At 39.7% G+C, this 27,167-nt stretch overlaps 1 protein-coding gene across 7 annotated transcripts in view; it reads left to right on the top strand.

Annotated features, from left to right (window-relative positions):
* Window positions 1–27,167, top strand: part of LOC106783973 (putative mediator of RNA polymerase II transcription subunit 26) — a 252,258-nt gene that overhangs the window by 112,122 nt on the left and 112,969 nt on the right. For 2 of the 7 annotated variants that reach the window (XM_014743037.1, XM_014743047.1), the window contains exon 2: window positions 984–1,062. The exons of the other annotated variants lie outside the window; for them this stretch is intronic. The gene's annotated coding sequence lies outside the window, so the exon portion shown is untranslated. The remainder of the gene's footprint in view (window positions 1–983; window positions 1,063–27,167) is intronic. 7 annotated transcript variants of the gene reach the window in all.

Raw genomic sequence — 27,167 nt, forward strand, 5'->3', positions numbered from 1 at the left:
TTTTTTTTTACGATCGTACCTTTTAACGACGAATAATGACGTTTAAGGAGTCGACTAATCGATTAGCGACTCTATTTTATCAACTTTGTGTTTTTTACCGGCGAATTTAAATTGTTTTCGATGAAGAATATAAAAAAAAAAAAAAAAGAAAAAAAGAAAAAAAGAGGGGAGAGAAAGAAAGGAAAAAAAGAAAAAAGAAAAAAAGAAAAAGAGAGAGAGAAAAAAAGAAGCAGCAACCAACGAGGCACGCTATCGAGAAGGAGTTTCTATTACTTCGTAAAATAATAGCGACGATACACGGGTAAAAGTGGAATTATCAGGTCGATATGAAGCACACAACGGGAACGATAAAACTTATTTTTCACGACGATAGATATGCGAAGGGTATAGAGACGTTATGGTATTGTATATATAGTACTTATTCTATCGTGGAAAAATTCGTGCATATACTTTTCTTTTGTTTTTTTTTTTTTTTTTTTTCAAATTTACGTGACACAATATTAAGAGAGCATGGAGAAACAATAAATAATTTTTGTTATAATATGAAAGTAAAATAATTCTGTTTTTTTTTTTAACTTGTGTTTATGAGATACATATTTGCGATATGTATACTTTCATTGAACGAGTAAAATATTTTCAAGTTACTTTTAAGAGTGTCTTCGTTACTTATATACATAATGTAGAATGAGAACGATATTGTTAACAACTCGGACTGCTTTAAATTATGCCCGCCGGGTAATTACAGGAAGACACATGACATTCGTGCATGGCGATAATTAATTTTCGCAATTATGTCGGCCTTCGCCGTACTCGTTCCACCTTCTTCTCTCTTTCCCTCTCTCTCTCTCTCTCTCTCTCTCTCTTCTTTCCTTTCCCTCATTCCTTTTCTATCCATTACCAAACTGAAAGAAATTGTAAATCGTACGTTCAACGTCCTAAGACTGATTACAATACTATTTTTAATTTTTTTTTTCTGATTTCAGGTAAATACTACGTTGTCTAGACAAACATACGCTGAGAAGCAGAAAATTTCTATTCCCATTGAAACGTCTTCAAAAAGCGGTAAGTGAACGAATTAACGAGAAAATCAAAATTTTGAGAAAACAACAAATATTAAGAGCGTGTGTGTCCGTGCGTGTATGTGCATGTGTATGATTTACACGAGAATTAGTCGAGAAAAAAGAATAAGAAGAAGAAAACAAAAAGGAAAAAAGAAATAACGGCAATGCTAGGTGGAAAACGCAAAGAGATCGAAATTGGCTCAGTTACGTTGGCTCGCAAGAATTGACGGCGAGAGAAGAGGGCGGGGGACTAGGGGGGACAAGGGGTTTAGTCTTGGGAGTAAATTAGTAATTAGAAATCTGATATAGGTAAGGTAAGCCGGTGTTGTTTCGGCATTGCGTGGCTCTCTCCGCGTCGCGTGGACTTTTGCGACAGGCCGTGCCTCGCGTGACCCGACGCCCCCATTGTATGTGGGGGCGACTGGTGGTTGAGGGCTGCCGCTCGAAGGGTGCTGGCCCGTGCTGCGAGAAAGAGGAAAGAGGGCCAGGGCGTCCTGGAAAACGTAAGGGATGACAATTATGCCCTACAGGTAATTACCAGGTTGCGGCTAAACGGAGCGGCCGCGCACCGGGTCACCCTTCCTACCATCGCGGCACTGAAACGCGAGCTTTCACCAGAAAATCATGGCCTTTAAAAAGCGTCACGCTCTTTCTCTCTCTCCTTTATTTATTTCTTTCCTTTCTTTTTCTATCCTATGCTTGCTTGCTTTCTTTCTTTCTTTCTTTCTATTCGTACAAGCCCTCTAATTTATCGCGGTTTCAACTGTTTCTTTCTTACCTTTCTCTCTTTCTTTCTTTTTTTCTTTTTCTTTTTTTTATGAATGTTCGATCGTAATAATAACGTATCGATCTAGTTTTTTTTTAATGTTAGTATCCTTTTCCTTGTATTTTTCTTTTTTTCTTTTCCTTCCCCGTTTATGCAACGATGGATTTTATTTATTTCGATTTTCACGACAACGTTGTTACACACTCTTGTATAATAATTGCGTCGTAACAATTTATTTCATCTTTCTTTTTCTTTTTTTCTTGCTTTTGTTGTCTCTCTCTCTCTTTCTCTTTCTTTCTCTTTCTTTCTCCCTTCATCTCGCTTTCTTTTTATCTCTTTTACGGCTACTTTATAAACGTTGTAAACTATCTATCCTCCGATGGTGGCACGTACTATCGCAGTTACAAACTTTTGCTTTAAGGTAAGCTGCCACCTCCTCTATTGTAGTTTATATTTACTTTCGGTTTTATATTCGCCGTACGCATATACCGTCATGATTTATATATGCATTAGGAACTTGGAATCGTATAGAGCCACTTAGAGGAAATATCAATAAACGAACGCGGGTCAAGGAAGTCACGTTAGTTACGTTATCGTTCATTCACCGTTAATATATTCTATCTTTCTTATCAAATAAAACGATAAACACAAACAAAATGAATAAAACAAGACAAACAAAAATTGTATTCGTTTAGATCATCGTTTGATCTTCGAAAAATCTTTTAGTCGTATACGTCTCGTTTAAGAAGACATTCTCCTCTCGTTTATCGTAGAAAACAACTAGATGAAACGAAGCACGAGAACAATCGTTTTCTTTTTTTTCGTGCTGACCTCCCCCACCAATTCGTCCTCCCTGTTAAGAGCTACGATCGTTCATGAAATTAGCCACAAATGCGTGTTATTTGGCAGGATACGTCGGCGTGGTAAACGCGTACCTCTCTTTCTTTCTCTCTCTCTCTCTCTCTCTCTCTCTCTCTCATCGTGTACGTTTGCCCATGCATTATGAACGGCAACCCTGTTGAGGCGGTCGCCGTCTGACGCTTGTTTCGCACGCGCGTTTTCCCACGTGCTTGTAAGCCACGTAGTTTACTTGGATATCTTGAACGTATAGGTCGGTTACGAATATATACGTATAAAAGCTAATATCGAAGAATATCGTCGTCGTGGATAGATAGAGGAGGATCGTTCGTCTCTTTCAACCTTTACCACATTTATTATATGTGTCCCTTTTTTCCTTTTCTACTCCCACCACAATCGTCATTGTTCGCGTAGTAGCTGTGTCGCGGGGGCCACGTGTCCTCTATGCTCGGTTATACGTATGTCGTTGTTTACAATCAGTGCGATTTAAACCTTGGCACGATTTAGATCGTTTTATACGGAACACGTTCGTCGGTTCCGAATAAGTTTTTATTACGTGAGATCGATTTGTTCTAACGATTTTTCACGAGGATAATAAAATCCTCGTTCACCTACCCTCTCTAACCCCGATACTTTTTTTTTGGTACACCATAGCGAAGATCCATAGGTCTTTTCTCGCGCGTAAGTACACAGAAAGAATTATTTTATTTAGAATTAACACATTTTTACTAAATAATTAGTTATTTCTCTCGTCCAAAAATAAAATTATTAATAAAAAGGTATCTTAGGGAATTTGGACATTGAAAAGAAATAGAACTTCGTTTTGATAAGTGGGACGTTTCGTCTCTTTATTGGGACTTTTTCAGCAACATAATCTCTAAAGTTCAGCGTCTTCTTTCTTTAAGCAGACATACATTTTTTTATAATATTCAAAACACTATACATCTACACTTCGTTATGTCTTGATCCGTTTATTAACGATATTATCCACTAGTAAGCGTAGAACTTGGTTTTTGTTTCGTGCGCGTTACCGATCGAAGTTACCACGAGGGGGTGGGGTGGGTGGTTGGGAGTAGAAGTGGGAGGTAGAAAAGAATGAAAAATCGAGAATAAGAAAACGGTGCGAGCAGTTAGCGCGATGTCGTGTCGCATTTGAGTGCCGGTCGCATGCCTTACGGAGAATTACAGCTCGAGTGGATGGAGTTCGAGTACCTACCAACGTGTATAGTAGGAGTTGCCATAGAAGAGGAGGAGTGACGTTCGCATGACGGATGTCGATTCGATAGCTCGATTTGGTTGCTCGGTAATTTAGACGCTTTCACGGAAGTCACGGAGAAATTTTACACCGATCGATCGGTGGATTGGCGGCGGGGTGAGTTGGGGAAGAGGGAAGGCATCCGTTAGCCTTTCCATAGAAAAAAATCTCAGCCGTTCTTACACACAATTGGACTATCGTAGAAAAATAGAAATATCTAGATTAATAATTTTTTTTTCTTTTTTATTAGTATTTTATTTGTTTTATTTTATAATTTCTTATTATATCGATAAACGAGGTATAATATTATTTGAGAGTTTAACCATTGAATATAATTATAAAAGGTTTTTCTTTGCGTGTGATATTGAGAGAATTAGAAGAGGAGGAGGAGGAGTAGAAGGAGGAGGAGGAGGAGGAGGAGGAGGAGACGCTCGTGCTCCGTTTCTAAGAGCAGAATCGCGAGCTGGCATGGTCATTATAAAGCCATTAATCATACAAATAGCTTGAAGAGGGTGGGGGAGGGGGTGAATAGAAGGAGGCACGGGACGAGCGTCGTGTTGCTAGCTACAGGTCGACGCAGGACGGTCAAGTCGAGTGAATTATCGATAAGATAGACCACCCGAGCCTTTCCCTTTGGGTTTCCTGCAGCCAGACCGGCGATACACTTCATGTCTATCAATTATTCGATCTGCGTGTGCACCCTTGCTCGTCCCTCTAAAACATACCTTCTATCATCGTGTACTACACACCGCTACTGTTCTCATATTCCTTCGAAATGAGACATGAACTTCGTTCTTCTTGTCCGCCTTTAATTGGAGAACGTCATCGTTCATGTGGATCCATCTCATATACTTTTGCCATTTTTATACAATTACGTACAAGGGACGTAAAGGGGATCGATTTAAAAAATAATAAAAAATACTAAATTTGGAAAAAGAAAATAACAAAACTCGGTTGTATTTCTTCAATACGTCTTTCAACGCGTTTTACTTTATGTTAGATACTAATTGTCTATAATTTAAACTATATCACAGATCGATCGAATCGAACGGAGGCAAGAATAATTCCTGAAACAAACAAATAATTATAGTACTTATTTGAACAGATGTTTTTTAGAAGTCGTTAAAATAGCCACCAAGTTTCTTTTATTTCGATAACAGTGGTACATTATTATTGATCGCGATACATTATGTTACTGTAGTTTTTAAATATTCGCTTTATTCCTTTCTTCAATTTTATCCTCGAAGGATTACTATACGATATTGTTACAAAAAAAAGTTCGTGTTTCTTCTTTTTTAATCGATACTTTAATCAGAAAATCTTGTTTTAGAAGATCTTATACTTTACTATTCTTGATCGATTTTTTTGTTCTATTCTTACTTTTTTTTTTCGCGAACAGACACGATGCATTATACTTCATTTTAAGAGGATCTTTATCGAGACGGCTGACTGGTAATTCAGTGGGACGTTGCTAGAACGTTGCGCCGCAATATTATCGGATAAAATAAGTCATTAAGTCCTTGGCGTTATACGAATAAGAAGACGCTCTTGGCCCTCTTCCGGAACGACTTGGCTAAGGTGGATGAGGACGGGAAGATGGGTATAGTAGGAATAGGACTAAGGGGCGGGAGGGATGGGATGGGGGGTTGGTTGGTTGGTTGGGTGGGCAGGGGTGGTGGAGAATGAGCGAGAATCGAGGGTCGGAGGCGGGGATTACCCATCCGACCGAAAGGAGATTCCACTAAGCTTTCAGATTTTACCCTCTTAACCGACCAAGGATTATAAAACGCAAATACGTCCCTTGATTAGTGAGGATAAAGTAAACATTGGCTCCTTCGTGCAAGCTATTACTTGCGCGGAATACACTTAACGCGACGTTTCAGTCTTTGAAATGACTTCGCCTAGCACAGCAAACTTGTCAGGAATATTTCTTCCTATTATCATGATTTTCCAACTAACGTTACGTCTCCTAGATATTCACGTACGTGATCACAATGGACTTTGTTCGGTGACAAAAGAATAGGAAAGTTTCTTAGAATGATATGGAGAAAGAGAAAGAGAAAGGTATATATATGAACATATATATAAAGATAGAGAGAGAAAGATAGAGAGAGAGAGAGAGAGAGAGAGAGGAGTGCTTCGTGCACGATGATGGATCGAGTGAAACGCGGCCAGCACCGAAATTCGATATAATTTCGAGGGTAATTTCGAGATAGCCACTTTACGCGGATAAACTGTGGTAAGATAGAAGTTTAGAGCGTAGGGAAGCCTCAAGCATCCTACGGAAGTCTGGCTCTAATTAAGCGCCCTCCTCCCTGCCGTCGCTGCGACTCCTTCACTCATCATCTTTCATCTCGCTCTGCTTCTTCCACCCCCTTGTCTCTCCTCCCACTCACCCCGTCGCTCCTTGTTAACCCCTCTCTCTCATTCTCTCTCTCTCTCTCTCTCTCTTTCTCTCTCTGTTGCTGTTCGTAACGTTCTCGCGAAGGTTTGAGATGAAGGCAAGCATCCGTCCCGCGTGTTATCATATTCCTGATTGTTATGTCTTCGCTGACGATACCCTACTGCTCGTATTCCCTATCTTTTCCTCCATCTCACTTTCTCCCCGCTCCCCCCAATTCCCCCCAGCCACCCTCTCCTTCTCCTTATAACTTAACCAGTTCGATAACTTTCACTCTTTCTTCCTTTCTCTTCTTTCTCTCTTTCTCTGTTTTTCTGTTTCTCTCTATCTCTTTCTCTTTTTCTGTGTATTCCAATCTATCTTGCTCCTTCATGGCTGCCTGAAAATACGAGAGAGAGTACGAGCTCCTAATTAAATTCCACTCTTTCCTAGCGTGCCTTTTTTTAGGTTTTCTCAACCGCACCTTAATTGCGCGGGAATCGAGATGGTTCTGCCGGCTCTCGTCTCGCTACTACTCGCTGTAGATTCCTCTTGCCTCGTTTTTTTTTCCCACCCTATACTTAGACTCTTACCTCCACCATCTCTGCCCCCACTCTCTTAATTGGCGCATAATTATGTAAACAATTTTGACGTCGTTCGGTAAGTATCTCGGTTCGTTTGATCGTATACCTTCGATTTTCAGATTAAATGAATTCAAATTCGAATCAATTTGCTAAGTAAAATTTGTTAATTCGAATCAATATATATATATCATATATGAATATAAATATATTATCGTGATATAAGGATTTAAAGTAAATTGTCGTATTTAAAAATTGATTTTGGAGAAACCATAATATCGTGACTTATTTACGGTGGATCGCAAAGAATCGAGGGGTACGTACGGGTGGAAGTATTCTGTGCGAGGAAATGTAGAGAGAGAGAGAGATAGAGAGTCTTTCGGAGTGGGGGGGGGATGGAAAACGAACCGGTGGGTGGGGTGAGCCGTGCTTGCGGCAACATTATCTAAAATTCAAGCTGTAATTACTTTGCTGGGCGGCGCTCCGCTTGATTTATAGTCATCGCGCGATGCAGCTGCGTGGGTGTAAGTAATTAAAAATGTACCATCGCGTGGTACGGTGTTCCTCATACCACGAAGAAAGACGGTATGAAACGAGACTCCCGTAGAAGGTGGTGGTGGTGGTGGTGCGAGAGTGCCAGGGGTTGCTTCTTTTCTCGGAGCCCCAGGTACCACCAGCCGACGTTTTAACAGAAATGATTGACGGTGAAGAATTAAGTCGATGCTTCGTTGAGAAAAGAAAAGAAAAAAAAAATAAATAAAAAAAAAAAAGAAGGGACTCTCTTTATTCTAGTAAGTTAACATTTATACGAATGACGGATTCGCAATTCGGAATATGGTGGCAGTGGTTGGGAGGTAGGGGGCTGGTGAGGTTAATCAGATCTTTATTTCGAAAACTCGTTAACTTTCAACTGTTCGATACGGAGAAATTTGGAATTTCGTAAGGACGATCGATAGCGATTAAGCGGTGCGTCTAACCCGTACGAGAACGATCAATTTGAAACTGGCCCCGACGTCGGGCATGCCCGGTTAGCTGGCACAGTCTCCAAGTTAATTGGCCATTCATGGTTAATTTAGTTTGGTGCTAGGTCGTAAGGCGATGGAAACGACCCTTCGACTCCCCACGAGACCGACTCGTTGATTCCGTATTCGTCTACTAACGGAAAGGGTTCAGATTCGACTGATATCCTTTGACACAGGACAATTTTCAGTCAAATAATTTGTTATAGAGACAATAGATAAGTTTCTTTGTATCACCCTAACAGTCATCTTTACCACAACCACCATTACTACTACTACTACTACTATCAGCAGTTAGAGAAAACGTTTGCTTGAATATTAACCGGACATATTTTATAAGTCTTCACGAATAAATGGTTCGTGACCGAGGATAAAAGCAACTTGTGAATTGTAACAGTTGTTACAACGATAGTGGCTACTAACGAGAATAAAGAAAAGAAAAAAGAATGAAGGAAGAGAAAGATGATAGCGAAGGGTGAAATGAAAAACGTTTTCATGTAATCATTGATAAAGCTTCTTGCTTTGCTAATTACAAAAGTCCAAATTCGAAATAATTTTTGTGAAAGTTTTAATTTTCGAAAGGCAATTCGTTTTGATTTGTTTTTGATTTGTTATTTTCGTCTATGTTTCTCTTTCGTAAAAGTCTAAATAATAAGTAATGTTATTTTATTAAAAAATAAACTCGAGAAATCGTTTAAATATTCTCACATAAATAGATAAATAAATTTTACATACACACACATTTGAAAAGATTCTATTAAAAAATAGAATATAAATAAATAGCAATATTCAACTAATCCGATAGATAATATAAAGAATGTTTACGTATCTTGTCAACGATTTGGAAATATATTTATTAATATTAATATAATGTAGAAAAATGTATTTAAACATTTTGAAAATTCATGGGTCATTTAAAGTTATCTCGTAGAGTGTGACACACCGGGGTGACGGGGGGTTTCAACAACAACGCTTGTTTAGTCGAAACAAAAGTGAACATAATTTCTTATTCCGACATAGAATGCTGTCTTCGACGAAATTCGAATTTGAATTCGTAATGGTCGCGGGCGTTTGGCCTCACACGTCGGGGTCATAGAATTCAAGAACACCTCGGGGAGATTACTAATGCGAGCTAACTACGGACAGAGAATCGGTAGCGTTAAGACGTCCTCCTCTTCGTCGTTGTCGTCGTCACCGTCGTCTGAGGGTAGTTCAACCCTAAGAGACGAGCACAACTTCCCACTCGTTATTGCATTCTCGTACGAGGTGATTTCGTTGTGAGAGGTAGATGGTTCGTAGCACAAAACGATGGGGTAAAAGGAGTGACAGAGAGTGTTCCTATTGTGTTTCTCTCTCTATATATAATACATAAGATAGAAAGAGAGAGAGAGAGAATAAGGTGAATCCAGGTGAACAGAGGTGTATTAGACAAGAGAGAAGAGAGTTTTCGTACGTGGCATTCGCTTTACCTATAACCAATTCCGAACGCGTCAGCCCACAAATGAAGTTCACTCGACTCTTGCTTATCCAGCTTTCGTACGTGTTTCCTAAGCGCGATACCAGCCAACGGACTCTTCCCACTTTCCACCAAGTTATTACTTGCTCGGTGAATCCACGATTCCAGTACAGTCGCCGTTACTCCGTCCCCCATCATCCCGCGAGCCTCCACCCCCTTCCTCCTCCCCGCCACCTTTGCGTGAAAATACTAACTTTCGCGAGTTTCACCGTTCGACGAAGGAGTACAACTTTCTCGCCTTTGCGAGAACACCCTTTGATCGAGTGAGAGTGAACTCGTGATATTGATGGTACACTTTGAGATATAAGATTAATCAAAATTGTCGTTAGTTTTGATGATATAGGTTTCTTGAATTTGGTCAGTTACTTAACGTTAGCTTATTTATCTTGGATAACTTTAGAAAATGATAGTACGTCTCTCTTTGATAGTTAATTTTATTATTGGACGTGGTTCGTGTCTATGCAAGTTGATAGAAGTTCTAGTATCCCTTCTAAGGTGAATTGAGAGAAGAAGGGTGGATTGTGGAAACCCTAGATACCGCGATTCATACATCCGATGTTCTACGGAGCTTCTTCTTCTTCTTCTTCTTCTTCTTCTCCTTCTCCTTTCTACTTTGAGACCCCTCGACCGATGGTCTATACGCCGGACACGTTATCTCCTATCTCACGAAGGAGAGTAGAAGATAGAGGTGGAGGGACCACTTTGGTAATCTTCGAGTTTACAAGACGCAAACAGCTTAGGTGGTAACGCTTCGATAAGATCCGAGTTCCTGCTCTTCCGATATATCGGTGATAGTCATCGTTAGGGTTGCGGTTAAGACTTCTAAGTAAACTCAACAAGATGTCTCCTTTACTATTAACACTTTCTCTCATTTGATTTATTTTAGTATTTATATATATTTTGTGAAATATCTTTCTATCAATAGAAATGATAATTATTTACGTTCTAACGAAATTCGGATTTAAGAATATTAGATTAATTCAAAAAGTAAACTCAACAAGACGTCTCCTTTATTATTAATACTTTCTCTTATTTGATTTAGTATTTATATTTTATGAAATATCTTTTTATTTGAAGAAATGATACTTACCTACGTGCTAACGAAATTGGAATTTAAGAAAATTAGATGAATCCAAAAACATGTAAAAAATCTAAAATATATATATAATATAGGATATATATACCTATATATATATATATTTATCTTTACAAGACAGGAAGGAAGGAAGGAAGGAAGGAAGGAAGGAAGGAAGGAAGGAAGGAAGGAAGGAAGGAAGAAAGAAAAAAAGAGAGAAGCGTCGCCGAGTCGTTAGGCATTTTTTCTGGAGGGCTCCGAATGCGAGGGTGGAGAGCTCGTTTTTCTGGTAACACGTAGCGATGAGGGGTCGTGCTTGCCGGTGGGTCACTCGGGAAAAAGAGGCCATTTCACAGGTCTTTGCGCCTCGACCTACCTTCGATGGTTTCGCAAATTCTAACCGACCCTTCTTCGACATTTTCTGACACCTCGCTTAAGACGATCTCTCTCGACGATTCGAGTCAGAACTCTTTATCTTTTCTTAACCTATGCACCGACTATTTGTCACGGGGAATCGTATATTCAATGAGATCAAATTTCTTTGTTTCATTAATAATTCTATCCCAATACTTTTTTCTTCCCCCGTGAAATTGATTTTATTCATTATACCGTTGGTTCGATCGCGTTTGTTAAACATCGAAAACATTTCCAAGATATTTTACAACCGATTACCAAAAAAATAAACGTTGAATTAGTGATACATATAAATCTTTCGAAACATCTTGCAAAAGAAAGTTTTTAATAGCTTAATACCTCTCGAGTCGAAGGTCGAATTTTCTTCCCTCTTCGTAACAATTTCCTTTTTTTTTTTCATTTTTTTCTTTTTTTTTTCTTTCAAAGTTAGCCTGCCGCGAATTCGCGTTAGGATGGTGTTTTTTTTTCCATTACCAGATGCAAATATGGGCCTAATTTTAATTTCCCGTGTATTTAAATACACGATCTCTCTCTCTCTCTCTCTCTCTTTCTTTCTTTATTTCGTTCTTTCTTCCATCGAGTCTCCCAGCTGACGAAGAGGACGGAATAAGGTGGAATAAGAAGGGTGGATCGAGCTGAAGTATTTCGGCGGGCGTAGGGGCACAAGGGGGAGAGGGGTTCGGTCGGTAAGACGAAAGGTTCCGTTGGGATTAGTTGGAAAACGATTTTATCCTCGTGGGTAGATGCAGCCAAGAAAACGTATCCCAGTCGAATCTCCCACCAATTCTCTGGTTCTGCCTTCGCTCGTTTCTATGCCACCTTGCTTGCCACGCTCGGTTGGAAAGCCATGCGAAAACCGAAGCTCCAAAATTAGAATACAAACCCATCAGCGACGGCATCGTTGGTGTTAGAACCCCATGTGCTTTTAGAGAAAGAGAAGATGATGGTTGAAGGAAGCGACGCTTTCGACGAAAGTCTAATTTACATATACTCCTGAGGAGGGAAAGAGAAAGATAGATAGTTAGAAAGAGAGGCAGAGAGAGAGAGAGAGAAAGAGAGAGAGAGAGAGAGAGAGAGAGAAGAGAGAAGCGTCGTAGAATTCGCGTCGTTCTTCTGGAAAATATTGTAATTGGTTGCGTTGCTCGCACAGAGACGAGAGATGAATTCTGAAATCCACGATGGATTTGCCGGAACGAGGAGAGCTCAGTACTCGGTTCTCTTTTGTACGATTTTCGTAAACGTGACGTACCTATAGAAAAGTCAGAAACCAGAAGGAGAGCTTAATTAGCGTACGCGGAATAGAAGCAAAATACCGGTTTCGACGTTCAACTCAATAAGTTTCTTTACCGTGTATCAGAGTTATTTTCTTCGTGTTACGTATAACATATAAGTACTTGTTTTGTTTTGTTTGCTTTTTTTTATTTTCCATGGGTATAGGTAAAAAAAGAACGATATCGATTAATCAACAGAACGATTAATTACATATTTGAATAGTTGATCGTTCCTCGCGTAATAACGTATAGGTATCTGTTGGATTCTTTTTCTTTTCTTTTCTTTTTTCTTCTTTTTTTTCCTTCTTTTTTTTTTGCAAGTATTCAGAGTAGAAGTAGGAGTATTTTGCGCGCACAAGCCAATCGATTTTCCGCTTTGTCGCAGGAATTCACCGTCGAACCGACAAGTTTTCCTCGAACTAATGGACGTTTATTGCAATTACTGCAGCCGGTGTGTTTGCACCCAGCGGTCAGACCAGGTGGGCGGACAAAGAAGTCCAATCCTCGGCCAGCAACGAACGGTCGAGGGTAGGGCCAAAAGTTTCCAGAAGCCTGGAAGCCCTGGAAACTGGCGGAAACTTTGTCCACCGGGTCTTTCTCTCTCTTTCCCTCTCTCTCTCTCTTTCTATTTCAGTAGATGGTTGCTTGCCTGGCTGGAAACTCAACGAAGCCCAGTCAGCGCGAGCGGCCCGTTCGACGATCTCGTCCTCGTCATCCGAGTCAACTTGGACGACGATGATGACGACGAGGACGAGGACGAGGACAACCTTGTCGTTCACGTGGACCAACCATCTCCCTTACTTTCTACTTCGGTTCTCGTCCATGTCGACGATAATTACCGCAGGGAACAGCTTTTGTCCAGTTCCTACACCACGTTGTCGGGGTTTCCTCTGCAAGCTTTCGTTCTCTTATTGACCCCCTTTCCTTTGTCGAATGGTAAACGAAGCTTCTAAAATGTTGGATATACCTAAACGTTTAGAATCGATTTCTCTATTCGCAAAGTATCGAAAGTCTTTCCATTTCGAAATCTAATAGAAAACGTATAAGAAGGTAGGGTATTTTATATTTTTGTCTTCTTCTCCTTCTTCTTCTTCTTCATTTTACCACGCGATACATAGGAGGACAGACACATCGAGCGGAAAGAAGTTGGATTTTCATAGGAAAATATTTTGTCGAGAAAATGGATTTTACTCTTCCCCTCCGCAGGGAACGGAGCCAGTCGGCTGTGAGATAACGACCGCTCGCCCCGTAAATATTCTTACCCACGTTGCTGGGCCCCGATGGTGGTGGTGGTGGTATCTTATAAATAAAATAGTGACTCTTAAAAAATAGGGGAGTATTATTAACTCGCATTAGAGGGCGGTCGGTCCTTTTCCTACCGAATCATCATCCTCTTCTCTTTCCCTCGAACAGGGTTCGGCTATCGCAACAAAGACGCAGCTGATGCCAAGGCACCACAGGCTCGTAAAATAATCTTCTGCGTGGTAAAACGGATTAAGAAAGCGGAGAGACAACAGAGATGTCCCGTGTACAAAACTTCGAAGAATAGGGCTTGCATCTTCGAAGCTTATTTACCTAGTTTTTCTTACCTCAGAGTCTTGCATCTAAAACCCACTTTGTTTGTCGATAAACCGGAATAACGTTTTCGTTGTTTCGCGTAAAAAAAAAAAAACAAGAAAAACAAATAAAATAAAATTAAGAACGAGACGTACATCATAATAACAAACGATTAATTTAACACTAACTAATATAGATTAGAGAAAATAAATAAATAAATCGAGGAATGTGAGAAATTAGGAAATCGTAGTAGGAAAATGATAAGAACCGGAAGAGAACAGACGTTTCTGTTCGGGTTTCGAGTAAGGGAAGGAGATATCTTACTGGTTGATTTCTAAAGCCATGCTGCCGGGTGATATGATCTTTTAATGGCTGCTTTGTGGCTCGATCCATTGCCGAGATCTAAGGCTAAGAAGACTGGTTGGTGGTTGCTTGCTTGCCAGAGACTCCTCTCTTCGTTGTCGTCTTTGTCGAGCAAGCGTCGGTAACGCGAATCCTTCCTTCTCTTTAGCATCTTCCTTAGTCGTCGCGTTAGCTATTTCATGGTATCTTCCTCTTTCTCCCTTTTGAATCCCTCTTTCCCTCTTTCTCTATTTAACTCGCTCATTCCGTCACTATCTCTTTCCATTTCTCGTTCTGCTCACGTTTCCGTCTTTCTTCCTCGTTAACCGAGCGAAAGGACAGGACAGAAAGACAGACAGACAGACAGACCGACCGACCGACCGGCGGCTGTGTCGGTGCTTAATTTTCCCCTCGTAATTACGCGGGCAGAGCTCGCAAGACGACGACGACGAAGACGACGACGAGCAAGTATTTCTCCAAGGAGGGTGCAGACCGTAGGGAATATAGCTCTCCTATATTCTCCTGGATAGTTACCAAAGATACTTGCCCAACACGCGTGCTTAACTTTCCAATCGAATCTTTACAATTCATTCGGATTATGATCATAGAAGTAGTAGCATAAAAGCAAAGAGGAGTATAAAGTAGGTTACCTCTCAGGTAGGTATCTACTTAAATAGGACCTACAGATAAGTTATTTTCCACTTTAATATTTTTATCGATTAATATTGACAGATCTGATGTAAATGATTAGGTATTATAATAGGATCGAGTTATTGATAAAGACGACAGGAAGTGGAAATTGAATCTACAATTTCTCTACTGTTTGTGCAGAGCAACGATCTTGTTCGCAGTACGTCTAAAGGAAAGGTTGGCAAGCCGGGTTCGGTTGGGTGGTCGCATGAATTGGCTATTAGTAGTTCGAAACAGTATGCTCTAATGGCGACCTGTTGGCCTTTGCTCGCGTCGTTTGGGCCAACCTACCCGCACTCGCCCGTCGTTCATTAGAGCGAGTCCTTGGCGTTCCAAGCAACCCCAATCATCGCTAACAGTACGCAAGGTAGATAGGCAAATGGTACCGGAGTTAAAAGCTGTCTTTACATTGACGCAATGGACGAAGCAGTCGTTAGAAACTATGGAAAATGACTTCCTTTTGATATCTTTGATGGGCTCCCATTGTTACGTTGGAGTCTGTCACGCTGGTGATACTGGGAGAGTAACTACCGAAGATAATGCAAAAACTTTTTCTCCTCTTTAACTAACAAAAAGGGATAACATTCTTTAAGCATCGCGAAACGTTAATATTAAACACGATGTTTTTCTTCTAAAAGATGAACGAGCCACGCGTGAATTCCTCGAGTTAACTCTCTTTTTCTTTCTCTGTTGCATCAACTTCGTAGATTCAACAATGGAAGATATTTCTTAAAGAATGCAGATGAAGACGTTGTAACTTTTTTTTTGTTTTTTTTTTTTTTCTTATAAAAAGAAAGAAACCGTGGGATGAATGCGAAGATTTTCTTCAAAGGGATACTACGAATCTCGCTATATTTTCTTTTACTTTTACCGAGGAAATAGTATTGAAAAGAATCCCGCTGACTTATTTCGTTTAGAATTGTTCTCCCACCCCTCCTCGTCTCAAACTTTATATCACCCTTTCTCGTTAAAACAAAATAGATAACAATCGTACATTTTTCGCAAATTTGAAAATTTTACAAATGAATCAATCGATAACGTTTCGATTAACTTGAACGATTTAAGAAATTTACAATGGAATACCAGTAAGACGTTTTCCTTTCATCTTTTGTTCTAAGCGAATAGATTTCCCTGAGAAATTCGTATATGGTCTATACGAATTTACGTGAATCTCGTTCTTCCTCTATCTTCGGATTTCGTAGGATGAAAGCATTTCATTGCTAGCTTTCTCTCTCTTTCTCCGCGAACCGTTTCTCCGTTCCCTGATAGAATCCAAAATCCTAACACTTCTGCCCACCCCCTATGGTATAGTGGCACTCCTTAAATCGAAGCCACGTCTAGGAGAAGTCCCAGCAGCGCCGCCACCGTACGCGCTTACACTACGGTTGATGGGGGTACGAGTGTGAGTGTTGGTGCTGTGCGGAGGATGGTTGGGAAGGGTGGGTGGGGGCAACACTGCCAGTTACTTCCACCACCCGGATGGAGCCTTTACAATACGTCCTTGGCAGCCAGCTACCCTTTCTCTTAACGTCCAAAGTTTTCAAAGTACGACGTTCAATGGGGGCGTCGTATATACGGCTAGCAGCCGTACACCCCTTCGGCCCTTCGTTCCTTCTATCCTACTACTACTACTCTTCCTTTCCTCCATTCTGTACTCTTCGTCTGAGCCTGACGCATTTTACGAAACGCTTCGAGATACCACCGAGTCGTGACCAGAAAAGTAGCCTCCGGGGACAAGACGAAATGATCTCACGACATTATCGGTTTGTTTACATTTTATTCTAAGGATAAGGAGATGTAAAAAGAGAGAGAGAGAGAGAGAGAGAAAGAAAGAGAACACGAACATTCCCTTTTAATATAACTTTATTTCTCTCGTGTTTAATTAATATTCGTTAACGTTAAAAGGCAGCAAAGTTCTCAGTTAATTTTCTCCATTGTTGACCGAAAGAAGATAGATAGATAAAGATAAAGATAAAGAGAGAAAGAGAGAGAGAGAGAGAGAGAAAATAGCTTTTGCTTTTACGTTTACGAATCTCTATGGTAAATATTCATCTTGCAACGTGTAGCCTCTTAATTCGACTTCTCGTCCGAGACATTGAGTGCCTAGAGCACCCACCCAACCCGCCCGCCGAATATGGTTGAGGAACGGAAGAAGGAACCCTGTGCGATACGGTTAACTGAGAGAGATACGGTAGAAAGGAAGGGTCTTCTCTTTCCTCGCTGGGTGGCTGACTAGCTGGCTGGTTGGCTGGCCGTCCTTTGTTGACGGCCTCTGCCGTTCCACGGAAATAGTCGCCAGGAAGCTGAGCTAGCGCAACGAGTGAGGAGGACGCTTACAACCATGACGTCATACACCACTGACTTCATCTCGTTATGTTTCGTACCTCGACGAGACGTCGGATGCAGGAAGCCTACCGTTTCTCTCTCTCTCTCTCTCTCTCTCTTTCTCTCTCTCACTCTCTCTCACTCACTCACTCACTCTCTTACGCTCTCATCTCCTTGATGGCTGATGTTTCCTCTTCCTACAACGTTTCTCTATGTTTCTACGTGCCTCTTGTCGGTTTCCTTAACCAGTTAGATATGTATTCCTTTGAGTACAACTCGTTGACGATTATAGAATAAAATTGTTTGGAAAAATAATCTAAACAATCTCTCGTCGCTAGGTAAAATCATTTCAACGAGCATGTTATTGGTGTTAGTCGAACAGTCGAAATCTCTGATTTCAATTAGGCGTCTCGTCGAGCGTTGAAATCAGGGTTAGACGTAAGCAAGCAGGCATTCAAACATTGGGGACCATAAGAGACAGACGTGAGCGAGCTAGAGGGTGTAAGTAAGGAGAGATAGAATGACTGAATGAATGAAAGAGAGAGAGAGAGAGAGAAAGATTAGAGCTTGCTTCGTCGTTTCGTCGGTGGCACCGTGAATTTATGGGGCCGTAACAGCGACAAGTGGTTCACAAGTCGCCGGTGGCATCACCGTTTGGCGCCCACCCTGAAAAGGGCTCTCTCTCTCTCTCTCTCTCTCTTTCTCTTTCTCTTTCTCTCTCTCGTTTTGCTCACACCTCCCTTACTACTCGGAACGAAATAAATTAGGTTTACCGAGGAAGAGACGATGTTGTGCTACACAGTACACAGTAACGGTTGCTTCGGCTAGCAGTCCTACTTCCATGGAGGATCTCTTCATGTTAACGTTGCCGACTTTATTCGTTCTCTCCTGCATGGGTTAACGTTACTGCAGGAGTCCTATTTATACTATATACGTGTAGATCGTACGAGTGAAAGGGTAATTACACAGCTCTTCGGTAATTACATACGTCGATCTTCCACGCGAGCATCGTTATTCCGAGCTTTGCGAACAACTTTCTTGCACACGTAAGAGAAACACACGTTCGATCCTTCCAACATTATTTTCCTCTAATCTTACATAAATGAAATATAAATGAAAACATTTTCAAGTTTCTTCGTATGCTCGAATTACTTTTTTTTTGTCGACACACAATATATTTTATTCATTATTAATGTGAATCCTTCGTAAAAATGGTTGTAGTAAAAGTGCCGTTTATTTAAAAAAAGAAAATAAACCTCTTCGTATTAGATTGTCGGAGAAGACTACTACGTAAAACTCGTTAAGAATGGCAAAATTCGGGAAAAATGCGAGCAAGGGTTAAAAAGGGACGGAGTCAGGTCTACGTGCAATAACGCCCAGTGATTCGATTTCAGGCAGTGCGGTGTAAAAACGGCGACTCTTTCTCTCTCTCTCTCTCTCTCTCTCTCTCTTTCTCTTTGAGTCGAGCCACTGGTTTTCCCCAAACTCCACCACCACCTCTGGCACCCTTTCTAAAAGCGACGGTTTAAAGTGTATTAATTAACCCTTTATTAGACCCCGAATGAAAACAACCGCGCGCTGGCGTAAGATGAGCACGATTCATGGTGTAGTAGCCATCACCGTGTCTGGATTCGTTTTCGAGTGTCGGTCAGTATTTATGAAAAACTCTCGCGTAGAATACACCGCCGACTCTCTCTCGTTTAACGCCCTTGTTTTCTTTTTTTCTTGTTTTTTTTCCCTTCTTTTTTTCTTTTTATCATACGGCACAACTTTGTACGAGTTTTCGTTCTCTGGATTTTGTTTTCACCTACTGATAGAAAATAATTATAAAAATATCGATATAAAAAAGATTTGCAACGTTAATCGAACAAAATTTTCATTGCTTTGCTCCACTTAAATTTTTAATTTACCTTACGATTATCATTTATCTTCGGTATTTTATTTTTCTTATCGACAAAATAAAAAACGAAGTTTATATTATAAGTTGTATCGTATTTATTTGAAAACGTTATCCATTAGTTGCAGATAAATGATAACAAGTCGAAAGTTCGTTGATACTTTTTTTAATAAATAAATATCTTTTTATTACCTATATTTTTTAAATATTTTTTTCTCATCATTCTTTTCTTCATATAATAACATTCAACGTTATCAACACTGTTAATTATATTTAAGTTTCAATATTATTTCTAATATAAAGTTGGCACTCAAAAAAAGAAAAAGAGAAAGAGAAAAGTAAGTAGAAAAAAATAAGAAACAAATAACGAGAGAGATAGAGATAGAGATAGAGAAAAGGAGAACACCGTTTATCTGTCGAATGTTTCACATATATCGTTCGTAACGCTACGCGCTTTCTCCATAGGGGTGAGTGTGCTCAATTTGCCACGTCGAGGGTCGCAGGACCCGATGTACGTACTAGGACGTAAAGGAAGAAGGAGAGCCTCGTAGAAAGTGTACGGGGGTCTCTTTGAGAGACGTAGGACGAGGTAAGAGATGTAGGGCCTTGGGTAGGACGATATACGACGGGATCGAGATGAGATTGTCCCGCTAGGCTTCTTCAAGCAAACCCACCACCACCACCACCACCCTTTTCCCCAAGCGTCTCTCCTTTCTACTCTGCTCACAAACCAACCTTTACCCCTTAACGGGTTCCTTCTTCGATAAACTCTTTACGTGGCACGAGACTTCAATGCTAGTACACTATCTCAGAATACTCGTTAGAATTCTTTTTCGAAGAGGATCAGTATAGTATTCGAAAGAGAACAAAATAAATAGGAATATAGTACGTGGAAAATCATTGAAACTTTACGACTTTTTTTTAGTACTATCTAAACGATTTCAACATTTTATCAATATTTTACTATAATAAATTGATAGTTTATTTTGTTTTAAATAAAAAATACTAATGTATATTATTTCAAATATCAATCTTTTTTACTATGAAATTATCGTTGAAAAAATTTGATATAATAACTCAAACTACAAACTAGACGTTGTTTAAATCTTGACTAAAAAATATCTTACCCTTACCCCTCTTCCCTTTTTCAATCACTCAATTACTCAAGAAAATAATGTATATTTTATAAAAAAAAAAAAGAAAAGAAAAATATCCTTAAAGAAATATATATTTCTATTTATATGCACGAAACCGACAGGATATATTATAGATCATCGTGCAACGTGTCTCAAGGGCTGGAAGACGCAACGTGCATTTGATAGCCCTATCCTTGGGCGAGGAGGAGTCGTTTGGTAACAGATAGAGGAGATCATGGATGGGTTAGGAAGAGGAAGAAGAGAGGGATGAATGACTTTCGGGCGCAAACTCGAGTAACACGCGAGGCAACCAGCGAGTAGAGAGATAGAACTGAAAGTGTATGCGTTTATACGTACGATAGAAAGAGATAGAGAGATATAGAGAGATAGAGTGAGAGAGTGAGAGAGAGAGAGAGAAAGTGAGTGAAATTTAGACACGGCGTGAAGACATAGACTAGACGAGACAATGATGATATTGGACCGGGGAAATATGGAGGCAAAACAGAGAGACGAGCTGTCGATACGTAAGAGACGAGAAGGAGATTGGGCTATATGGTGGGACGCGAAGTAATGCGAGTAGACAAACTTTCCCAGATAGGGTGGTGGGAAGTGGAATCCTTGCCGGTTATCAGAGTCTCCTGCAAAGGTAAAGATGTGAGACCCTAGTTTGCTTACCTCCTTTCTCGAGCTTCCTGCTATGGGATATACGTATGATAACGATCGATCAATGTAATCTCTCTCTCTCTCTCTCTCTCATGGAAAATTTTAACAACTTTGTCTAATAGTGATTATTTAATCTTCTTTGATTAAAATGGGATAAGATAGAAAAGAAAGATTTTGTCTGATGTCACGAATAAGGTTCGTAGATGAACGTGGAAACTGGTTTAGAATTGCATAGGTTTCTGTTATGGGATTCGTATGATAACGATCGTTTAATGTATTCTTTCTTATGGAAAATGTTTAACAACTTTATCTAATACTGATTATTTAATCTTCTTTGATTAAAATGGGATAAGATAGAAAAGAAAGATTTTATCTGATGTCACGAATAAGGTTCGTAGATGAACGTGAAAATGCGTTTAGAATTTCATAGGTTTCTACTATGGGATACATATGATAGTAATCAAATAATGTATTATTTCTTATAGAAAATTTTTAACAATTTTTATCTAGTACTGATTATTTAAACTTCGTTAATTCAAGTAAAATAAGATTTAAAAGAAATATTTCGTTTGATATGTCAGGAATAAGATCTCATGGATGAACAAGGAAACGCGTTTAGAATTGCATTGGTTCTGTTTGGGGAAAAAAAAAAAGAAAAAAAGAAAAGAAAAAAGAATCGTTCCGATTTCTCTACGTCTAGGAAGTTTGTGTCATCGCGAAAGGAGATAGAAAGAGAGAGAGAGAAAGAGAGAGAGAAGGGTAATAGGAGACAGAAGATCGAATTCAATCGTGCGAAACTCGAGGGATTCTCGGGATCAAGAATCGACGACGATCGACTTCCCGAAGCACAAAAAGAAAAAATGGTTGGGGGGAAAGGAAGGAAAGTACGTTCCAGACGGGGAAAAGGAATTCGTTGAACGTTTTGCGACGGGTTAGCCGGCTTCTCTCGCTGCAGGAGCAAAAGTAGGACCTGTTTAATGGAGCTCGAGCCATTCTGGAAATTTGATCGGCGAGAACAGTCAGGCAGCAGTTTCCCCCGCCCCCTCCGCCCACCTCCTTCTACCATATCCTCTCGTTTTTTCCCCTGTACCCTCCCTTCTTTCGCCATACTTTCTTCTTTATTCTCAACGCAACGTACTCTTCTCTCCCTTTCTTTCTCTCGTTCTATCCGAGATTTGAGCTGGTGCACAAGGCGAACTTTGATTTGATTTCACATCCGCTTGTTTTTCCTTTTTTTTCCTTTTTTTTTTTTTATACCGAGTTTCTTTCTTCCGGACAATGTAGTTGGCTGTTATAGTCGAACCCGTGATTTCTTGAAAATCACGTATGATTTTCTTTTAGGAAAGCGTTAAGACGATACGATCTTGTAATTTTCTGATTTAATGATTCTGAAATGAATGATCTTTGCGACAAATTCGATAGTTGTTTTTTGCAAATTGATTTTTAGGAAAGTTTGAGAGAGATCAGGAGGATCACATTGGAGATTTGCATTAAAGTATAACAAAGTTAAATAGAAAGAGATGTTGTCGTTTTAGCGAAAATATACGAAGGAATAGAAGAGGAAAGGTCGGAAACGAATAAGAGAACTAGCGTTGGCAGTTTTGAAAATTTACTGTCCCTCCGATCGGCAAGCGGAGAGACGTAACGCTTTTTGTTAGCATGCAAAGTATTGCCAGTCGACTGACCATGCATAGTGCCATACCATTGTGGCAACGTACAAGCATCCAGATATATGGGAAATTTCTACAGGCTCTTTTCTTCAAAAGAGTGATACCAATTCGTGGAGGAAGTGACATGCTTGCGAAATGGGGTGAAAATTTCGTTCAACCGGCCCGTAGTCCGCATTATACGCGTTCTTTCGAATTCTTTTTAACAAAAGAATCGTCGCAATAGTTTCGCGCAGGGAAGATTGAAAATATTTAGACAATTTATAAGATCATAGATAACGTTGAAAAATCATATTTTACTATCTTGAAGAAATCACACTAACTTAAAGTAAATAATTTAATGATACTCCACTTGAACGTGTCAATATTTTTGTATGCGCGTGTTTTATCAATTGATATAATCCACTCCTTGTGATATGAAGATGCATCAGGAACCAAAATTGAACGAAGATTTTTACACAATACAAGAAAAGGGTCACAATCTTCTATGTTAGCCACTAGTTGCCCACGTCTGCCTGGAAGAATAATAAAGCTTTTCCAGTTGAATATTCAATCGGTAATCGGTTCACTATCGGTCAACGATCAATATATCATTTCGATGAATTTTTATAAAATATCGTGTACATTGACATAAAATTTCAATTCAAACGTGATCCTATTAGAATCTTAAAAGTAGATACAATCAAACAATATATTTCGTATTATTACTATCCTTATAAATTTACAATTAATTCGGATTTAATAAAAAAAAAAAATATATATATATAAAAAGAAACAAACATAAGACGATCTAATAGAGTTTGCGCATTTGTTTAGTATAGGAATAAAATCACTGTGGCCTGGCCTGGCATGGCACGCGCCTTAATCGTCGGTAATGATAATACAAGAGCTTCTTCCCCATCTCTCGGAATATCTACTAATACGTATTCAGAATGTTCCCCGTATAAGCCGACATGCGTGAATACGAAGCGTAGCATTGAGGGCTGAGCAATGGCGGAAAACGGCCGTGTACACGGTGCTGGCTCATCCTGTATGCTCGTGTCGTGAAGAGCTTGGCCCTATTTACGTGTTCTGATGGTATTGGAAGGCATCATTAAGAGAGAGAGAGAGAAAGCATCATAGAAAGGGAGAGTACGAGGGAGCAGAGATGACAAAGCCGCTCGTTAGGCCCTCCGAGGGTCCTCATGACCAGCGCCAAGGGTGAGAACGTGCTTAGGCCTCGATCTGTCCCTTCCTTTCCCCTTTCTTCTTCCTTTCTATCATTGCGTAACCTCTTTTCTTGCATCCTCTCGAACACCCTTTCTCCGTTGGTCACTTGCGAGTCTCAAGAAAGAACCTTGGCCCGGTAGCGGTGGTGGTAGTGGTGGTAGTGATGGTGGTGGTCTTTTCTGGTCATTCAAGAGGACTTTTTCAACAGAACTCTTCTTCTTCTACCTCCATAAAGCCCTTCCTTTTTTTTTTTTTTTTGCCTTGTATAGTCAACCTCCTCGTTCGAATTTCTTTCGTAAGTTTCTTCTTCCTTTTTTTTTTTGTTCTTTTATATCTCGAAAAGGATCTTTCATTAAAAGAGAATTCTTATTAAACCGATATAAGGTTTATTATTGAAACTGCACGTAGAATGGAGGAGGGAGGATTTACGATTTTGCGGAAAATAATCCTCTTGGATATCCAAGGATCGAGCTATGGGTATACGTATATTTCCATGAGTACTAACCCTCGTAAACACTCTATTGTTTCCCAGAGTTTCCCCCTCTTCCTTTAGCTCACCTCATTCCGTACGCATGAGAGTGTCACATTCTACGAGGCCATCCGTAGTTATACTAATGCCCTTCCTAGAACGTATAATGTCTTGAAAATGACCATACGAACGAGACGATGGGTGGTTTCATTCAAATTTTACATTGATATTTTATTACGATGTGTTTTCTTTTTGAGTGAACTTTTAAAAACGAACTTCCCCCCGCCTCCCGCCCCGAACGACGTCTAACACATAAGCATATTTTTATTGAAACATCTTGACTGTGTGTTTTGTTTACTTACATTAGTCTAACGTTGCGGGAACGTGAACAAAGTGAGCCCATTCCTACGGTTGTTCGATTATTAATAGTAAACATATATCAGGTAGAGAGGTCGTACAAATGGGTATCCACAACTCAGTCCGTAGGAAAACTCCATAGGAGTCGAAGCAAGCGGACCAACGATGGCGACGGCAACAGCGGTGGTTTGGAAAGTCGTCGTTGTCGTCGTCAAAGTTGGTCTTACGGCAACGAAGTCATGGGAGAGTCGGCGATCAATCAGCTTGATGCTTACACCGGTGCTGCTAGGTGATATTCAGAATGTCGCGGGGGTACGTTCCATCACTTTCTGGCTCGTGATGTATGCACGAGGTCGCGACCGGTGGCAATCGTAGCACATACATCCCTAAGTAGCTTGCACACACCATCACTTCCACACACAGAGAGAAAGAGAGGTCGACTTCGTCTTTCTCTCTCTCTCTCTCTCTTTCTCTTTTCGCCTCAGCATTTCCCTATGAATATATGAATCGAACCCAGGAACTTGCCTATGTAATATGGTTGGCCCGGGTACTCGTGGGGAGCCACGCTCATACTTTATCATCACGAGATGCCCGGTGTTCTGGTTCTCTTTCCACGTAGCCAATATTACCGCGATATGTATCACCGCACAACCTAGCACTTGACCTCTACCTTGTATTTTTCATTGCGTAGTTGTCCACCATTACTTTTTCCTCTCCGCATATGCATATAATGATATCTTCTAATATATCTCTCTTTCTCTCTCTCTCTCTCTCTCTCTCTCTCTCTCTCTCTCTCTCTGTATGTTCCTATTTTTTCTTTTTAGATAATATCGGTCTTATAAATTATTATCGTATCACTTTGACTACTTTAAAACGCGTATTGTCCTTCTCGAAGATCTTTAATATTGTTGAATTATAAGATATGTATTATGCTCTTTATAGTTTAAAGCTTTAAGCTACTTATCATCGTTCATCGAAGACTAAGCATATCGATGTTTCGCAAGCCCACAGAATATCTATGTTCAATGTGCTATCTTTGAAAGGTTATTTTACTTTACTACTACGTGTACTTGATTTTCTCTGTGTCTTCGGGCACTCTCCAAAGAGCCAAAGTCCAAAGCCCGGAGGCTTAACGAGTTGCGCGTACCTCCCTTGCACTAGGAAAGTCGTCTTCGCGATGTTACAGGGTGGTAATGGAGTTAATTGCTGGCTCCGGCCGAAACCAAAGGGGGCTTACAACTTGAGACACCTTATGCACCTGATACCAACAAATTGCTCGGTCTTTACGTTTCTAGGTAATCCAAAATAGTAGCTTGGCCTAAATATATACTTGTATCGGACAGTAGTCTTTAATTGGTGAATCGAATGAAAGCTTTGAAATGAAGTTATTGTCTTTTCTATTTTTCACTTATAAAATAATATTTGAATAAAATAATAAATTAATATTTAATTTTTAGAAAATTTCTCTATTTGAACTTTTCTTTTCTATACAACAAAATATTATATAATATATTTCTCAAAATGTTAGAGAAATAATTTATTCATATTTCGTGTCAAAAAGCAAATGTGCACAAAATAGGATAATGTCTTTCCTAGAGTTTCCAACTGCACAGTCGATGAATGACGACTAGTGTAACACAGAAAAGACATTAGCTAGTAACCTGAAAGATGGGGAGAAAGGGCAATGGTGTTTGTGCGTTCTTCGAGCTTTCAGGGTGTGACGAAACGATGGTAGAACTACGAGATCTATTGTCCGGTAGAAACGGCTCTCGCTAAGTAGAATTACGACGACATCACGTACGTTTAGGCACTGGGATAAAGTTCTATGGTTGCTTCGAGCTCGTAGTTAACCGTTACTTCGGCAAATAATGGCAAAATACGTACGGGAATAATGTCGACCATTATTTTCATAAAACAAGTCAACATACAATAAATTTACATATTTCGAAAAAATTTACACACTCTGGAAGGAGGCTATTGAAATAATTTCATAACTTCAATATTCTATATGCCATCTACTTTAGTATATTTTAACGATACATAAAAACACGACGACGCGATACATTTTTTGTAGTTAAAAGTTTATTATTAAACGTTAGTGACTGCAGATCCAAAAGGCCGAGCTTATTAATGTCATCGGTTCAATTAAAAACCAATTTTGCAGGGTCCACTTAATTGGCTCGTTTCCATCGTAGCGGCAGATATTGCTTTACCACCTATACCACCCTTTGTTTCATGGTATCGCCTTATCGGGACCGTGCAGGATTAATCGCGTATCAGCCTCGTGGCTCACGAGCAACCGCCGGTTTAGTAGAAGCAGCAGAATTAATTAAACTATATATATATATATATATGTATATATAGTTAGACTATAAAATTGTTTTATTAACTCAACTAAATTGAAAAACTTTTTTCATATCGATACGATAATTATTTGTATTAACTAAAGAAATCGTTAATGTGGTAAACGACGAAATAGATTTTTTTTCCTCGACGTAGAGATGTGATCATTTTTAAATGTATTTTTCTTTTTTTTTTTAAATCAATTATTAATTACCAATCGATAATCTCTAAGCATTTGCTTCACGTTAGTCGATTTACGAGTGATCGAAAGTACATTCGCGTTACGATCGTTCCGCATAGTTCCAACTATAGTATC

This window comes from Polistes canadensis, unplaced genomic scaffold, assembly GCF_001313835.1.
Source record: "Polistes canadensis isolate GaletaPanama2010 unplaced genomic scaffold, ASM131383v1 scaffold_1, whole genome shotgun sequence".
Classification (NCBI taxonomy): domain Eukaryota; kingdom Metazoa; phylum Arthropoda; class Insecta; order Hymenoptera; family Vespidae; genus Polistes; species Polistes canadensis.